The sequence below is a fragment of the Lactuca serriola genome, chromosome 3 (genome assembly GCF_051521515.1).
Source record: "Lactuca serriola cultivar US96UC23 chromosome 3, Lser_US96UC23_V15, whole genome shotgun sequence".
Classification (NCBI taxonomy): domain Eukaryota; kingdom Viridiplantae; phylum Streptophyta; class Magnoliopsida; order Asterales; family Asteraceae; genus Lactuca; species Lactuca serriola.
In genome coordinates, this window is record NC_136410.1 from 251,082,214 (window position 1) to 251,088,966 (window position 6,753).

The window sequence follows — 6,753 nt, forward strand, 5'->3', positions numbered from 1 at the left end:
ACTCAACCCGAGGAGGAAGCTCCGGTTGAACCGATTGACGAGTCCTTACCTCTTAGACGTTCCGATAGAGTTAGAGTTAAACCCTAGTTTTATGGTTTTCATATCACTACTGAAGGGGACACGTATATTAGTGATGGCACACTAATAAATCTTGATGAACCTAACAGCTATAAGGAAGCCATGGCAGGCCCGAAGTCTGCAAAATGGAAAGAGGCAATGGATAGCGAGATCCAATCCATGTATGATAACCAAGTTTGGAATTTGGTTGATAATGTGCCCGGACGTAAGACCGTTGGGTGCAAATGGATCTTCAAGAAGAAGACCGACGTAGATGGAAACGTACACACATATAAAGCGCGATTGGTCGCGAAGGGCTTCACTCAAACTCCCGGAGTTGACTATGACGAGACCTTCTCACTAGTTGCGAAGATAAAATCTATTAGAGTGATGCTAGCGATTGCCGCATTTCATGATTATGAAATTTGGAAAATGGATGTCAAGACCGCTTTCCTTAACGAAAAGTTGGCTGAGGATGTTTACATGGCTCAGCCAGAGGGGTTTGTGGATCCGAAGCATCCGAATAGAGTGTGTAAGCTTGAGAAGTCCATTTATGGACTTAAGCAAGCATCTCGCAGATGGAATCTTTGCTTCGATGAGAAAGTCAAAGAGTTTGGATTTGTACGAAGCGAAGATGAATCATGTGTAAATGTCAAAGCCAGTGGGAGTATAGTTAGCTTCCTCGTTCTATATGTCGATGACATATTACTCATAGGAAACGACATCCCGACTCTGCAGGAAGTTAAGTCCTGGCTCGGGAAGTGCTTCGCTATGAAGGACCTCGGAGAGGCTTCTTACATTTTGGGAATAAGGATAGTAAGAGAGAGAAGTAAGAGACTAATAGGACTTAGTCATAACACTTATTTAGAGAAGGTACTAAAACGTTTTAGTATGGAAAACTCAAAGAAGGGAGAATTACCGATACAAAGTAGTGCCAAATTGAGTAAGATTCAAAGTCCGAGTACCGAAGCTGAAATAGCAGAAATGAGCAGAGTACCATACGCTTCCGCAGTTGGCTCAATCATGTACGCTATGACTTGTACTCGCCCTGATGTAGCCTTTGCTTTGAGCATGGTTAGCAGATATCAAGGGAATCCTGGCAGAGCCCATTGGATTGCGGTGAAGAATATCCTTAAGTACCTTCGGAGGACGAAGGAATAGTTCTTAGTCCTTGGAGGGAGTGATGACTTGAAGGTATGAGGGTATAGTGACGCCAGCTTTCAGACCGATAGGGACAACTACCGTTCGCAGTCGGGCTGGGTCTTTACCCTGAATGGAGGAGCAGTGACATGGAAAAGTTCCAAGAAGGAAATCGTAGCTGATTCAACGTGCGAATCAGAGTAGATTGCAGCGAGCGAAGCGTCGAAGGAGGAAATATGGCTGAAGAACTTCATCGGTGATCTTGGAGTTGTACCTGCCATAAAGGAGCCCATGGAGATTTTCTGTGATAATGAAGGAGCGGTTGCCTTGACCAAGGAACCGAGAGATCATGGTAGATCACGACATATTGACAGAAAATATCATTTTATCAGACATCGTGTAGAAGAAGGACAACTCGTAGTGAAGAGGATATCATCAGAAGATAACCCAGCAGATCCGCTTACGAAGGGACTGAGTAGGGTTAAGCACTTGCAGCATGCTAGGAGTATTGGGCTGAAGGATGATATTAGCATAAATTAGATAGATAGTATTAGAAACATGTAATAGATAAATGTAATTAACATTTGATGATTAAATAAAGGAGTTTTATTTATGAGTAATGTTACTATCTTATGTTAATTGTTTAACTATTGTTTCACTTTGCATGTTTTGACTTCCAGAATAATTGAATTTATTAAGAATAATCGAATTATTCAAATTGTCCACAATCGTTCAAACGGTTGCTGCAACGTTCATGAATGCTTATGAACTAGTTTTGAGCATTGGAACAGACCCGTGCTTGCTGGAATCACCTTATGGAATATGATATAAAAGGGTGATCGCAAGACGATAATATCATATAGTTTTAAAACCTAGATATATGGTTTGTTATTTATTAATTGATTGTACATTGATAATGTGAAAACGCATCAGTAACTCGGTGTTATAAAACGCATTGTTGTGTATGGTTGGTTAATGAATAAGTAAATGCATATAAGTCGAAGTTTATCTGTAACTTTTATTCCAAGAGGGTAAAAGCGATATCTCGGCCGCTCGATGATTTGATTTGACTTATGTGTCGAGCCCGGTCAGAACTGAATTGATGTGTTCGATTAAGTTCTATGTCAAATAAATCAGAGATCGAGTAACCTAAATGCTTGACTAATCATTCCATAGAATTGTCAGCATGATATCTAACAGAGGACTGTACGATCCCTTATCTAAAGGACAAGATTGATTAGATCAGAGTTTGACAGCGTCTTTGAGAGCTACGATTGCAAATCGAATTGTACTTGTGCATATAGTTACTAGACTTATCCAAGTAGGAGACTGTTGGAATAGTGTCTAAGGCTGCAACTATATTAGGCAAGTATTTGACCCGGTTGTGCATGGTCCTTTTGGGTTGCCTTCACCATAGCAACTTGATACGATGATTTATTAAGAGAGAATAAATATTATTAATATATTATGAGAATAATATAAAGAATAATAATATTGTTATTTGATTAATATAAGTCATAAATTAATTAGAATTAATTTGGTGACTTAAAGAGATTAATTAAATAAGAGGGTATAAACTGTCAATTGTTTGATAGTTAAAATTTAGACTGTAAATCCTTAAGAGATAAGGATTGGACGAATTCTAGAGCTAAGGATAGCTCAAAATCGTCCAAGGCTATCTATGGTAAGGATATGGATTGCTTTAAGAGAAGATTATCCAACTAGGGTTTAAGATGAAACCCTTAAGGAGTCTACAAGTATAAAAAGACCCTATGGCTAAGGGAAATCGGCATCTCATCTCAAGTAGAGAACCCCTGGCTGAATTTCCTCCCCTCTCCTCTCTCTCAAATCATCCTCCTTGCTATTTGGTGTTTGTAAGCCATTAGATGAGTGATAATTGTGACTCTAGAGCTCCAAGACAACAAGATCAAACAAGAGATCCAAAGGTATGCTTCTAGATCTGATTTTGTATTGTTCTTATACCTAATTAGTCATTAGAAGTCTTGGATTCAAAGCATGTTTAATTAGCAAGCCTAGATCCGAGCATTAGGGTTTTGCATGCGCACATAGGAAAGTTCTTATGGCTAAAACCCATCAGCTATATCATCATCGTTCAAGATGTCATCAACGTTGTCAATTATCGGATTTGTAAACTTTATCACCCAATCTTGGGTGCATAACAAATCTTCAACTATCAATGTCGATAAACTAGTTTGATACTCACTTACAACTCTACCACATGTGCTAAACGCGGACTCGGAATTATAGTATAAAATAATACTAAAAAGTTGAAATATTTCAGCTTTGATAGCTCTACTTTGGAGGATTGTAACTCAATGAATATAATACCAAAATAAACAAAATTATAGTCTAAATTCATCTACAAATTGTAAACTAAATATTGGAAAAAACCGTAGGTCAATCCGACTTAAAACGAATGAGTTATGGGTGTTTAAAAAACGTCATATATTACAAAATCTTGCTAAAAAACTGAATATTTTCAACTTTGATAGCTCTACTTTGAAGGATTGTAACTCAGTGAATATAATACCAAAATAAACAAAATTATAGTCTAAACTCATCTACAAACTGTAAACTAAATGTTGGAAAAAACCGCAGGTCAATCCGACTTAAAACGAATGAGTTATGTGTGTTTAAAAAACGTCACAAAAATCTTAATCATGTCCAACCGGTTCTAAACCCGGTAAAAATCGGACCGAACCGGGAAAAAAACCGGACCGGACCGGAGAGAAATCTTAGAACCGAGAACCGGCCCGGAGGTCCAAAAAAACGGTCCGGTCCTGTCCGGTTCATCGGTCCGGTCCGATCCACCGGTGCAAATGCTCACCCCTATACTATATGGTGACATAAATATGATTATTAGATTTATTATTAATAGTTTTATTATTATAATTATTACTATATAAACTTATAACTATTAATAATTTGATTATTTTTTATATTTTTTATTATTAGCATGTGTACATATGTCGTATGTCTAGTTAATTAGTTATACATATGGTAAACCTAATATTAATAACAATGATAATAATAATATAATTATAGTAAGCCTAATTTTAATAAAACAATATAGTTATATATTAAAAATATTAATAAAAATAAATTTGATAAGAAAATAATAACAATAACAATAAAAAATAATAATAATATTTGTTATATTTACATTAATAACAAAATAAAATAATAATAATTATATTTATATTAATAATAATATGAATTTTTAATTATTATATTTATTAAAATGATAATATTAAAAAAGGAGGGAAGGCAAAACAAAGAGGGAAAATCAAAAAGAAAAGATGGGAAAAAACTTTCATTCCCGCTGTTATATTTCCTACCAAGTTCCAACAAGGTTTTTAATTTTAAATATTAATTAATTGTTCGTTGGTATTTTGTAGGAAACTTCCAACAGGCTTCCAACGGACTCTGTATAGTATCTAATTCCGTAGGGGTTTTGTTGGATTTTTGTTAAATTCTACTTTTGTTGTAAGGATGTAGGAGATTAGACGGAAATTTCCAACAAAACAAAATCGTTGGAAATTTTTGGTAGCTAAATCCAAATATTCTAGTAGTGAATATATTTCGCTGACAATAACGATGAAATAGGAGACATTTGGTACATCACATAATTATACATATAAAAACTAAATATTATAAGTTATATTTCATCGTCGCTTTGTCGGACCATTGAACCGCCAAGTTGCCGCCGTTGGACCACCGAATCCTCGGACCATCATGTGTTACGCCGATACAACCGTCATATTGTTTATAATTTTTTCAACTTTTCTTTAAACTTTTTACAATGTTTCAACATTTATTTTTTACACTTTTTTCACAAAGAAATAAGACATTTGATACAAATAATTCATGAGCTGTCAAAAAAAGTTTCAAATTCAAATGATTTGATTTTGTTAAGAGCGAGTTTCGAATAAACAGAAAAAACATCAAAAAGTTAAAATCAAATAATATAAACGAACAAGAATATCAAAAAGTTAAAAAAAAAAAAGCTAAACAAACAAAACAGAATAAATAAAAAAACATTATATCTACATATTCGAATAAAACGGCAAGAAAATTTGAAAAATAATTAAAAAGATATAAATAAAATAATCAAAAAAATATAAATAAAATAATAAGTTGATCCTTTATTTTTTGCAAATTAAAAAATTTAATATTATTAAATAAGTTGATTTTTTGTATTTTGCTAATTAAAAGGATATTTAACAAATAAGATATATATTAAAAAAAATATGGAAAGGACAAAGAATCAAATAACGGTGATATCAAAAAATATTAATTAAAACTTAGTTGATATCACTAAATATTTTATTTCTATTTTGCTTAATATAATATAAATTAAATAGTAGTAATTGGAAAATACTTTATTATTAAGATTATAGTAAATAAATGTAATTTACGTCAAGGTTTAATAATATATATCATAAAATTGAAAGCTTTAAATTAGAAGTTTATAAACATGAGGGTTAGTTAAGGAAAAAAAAGGTTTATATGTTGCTAGGCTTCTATTTCGGTAAACACATCTTTTTTATAACATAATTTTTTTAACTAATTTTATTTTTTGTTAAACGTAAGCCACACTCGTTTTTTTAGACTTTTTATTTCATTCATGTAAATATGTTACTATATATAAAAGAAATATAAATCCACAGTTTTTTTCTATGCCGGTTGATAAAAAAAATATTACGTTAAAAGTGTATTTATATGTATTGATTCAAAAAAATATGTATATGTATAATCACAATATATTATAAAGTATATTATAATATATTAAATTGAAATATTTTTAAAAGATAATATAAATATCTGAAAAAAAACACGATATGTTTATGCTAAGAAATCAAAAAAAAAAAAAACTCATAAAAAAAAAAAGTAAATAAATAGAAGTACGCCCTGGTTTACAAATACCAAAAAAAAAATAAATAAAAAGGCACGTAGAAGTTTACATAAGAAATGACAGGTGGAGGCTTTTACACAATTTCCGATTTAATTATTTTAAAAACTAGACGAATGTCTGCGCGTTGCGCAGAAACACCTATATAGTTGAAGTCTTTATAAATATATGATTTTTTAAATATAACAATAACGTTGTTGTTAAATTTGATATAATAATTTGTATATACTAAATTGATATAATATAACAGGGTTCTAAAAAGCTCGTCATGGCTCCGCCATGGCACACCATGACTCCAAGGCTTGCATGTGTCGCCAAGCTTTGTCAAAACGCCGTCGTGACCCATATATCTGTATAAAAATGAATAATAGTAGAAAATACATATAAAAATATGAATTATATACAAAATTGCCGCCTTAAGTCACGCCTTACAAACGACGTGACTCGCCAAGGCTCGAAAAAGCTTGAGCCTTGACATTGCCGCCAAGTCACGCCTTACTTTATTTAGAACCTTGTAATATATTGATTATTTTGAATTATATGATAATCTATACATTTATTATAACTTCTTAATCTTAATCGTTTGAATGACTTCTACCTGCGAGTTACACATGAATAAAATT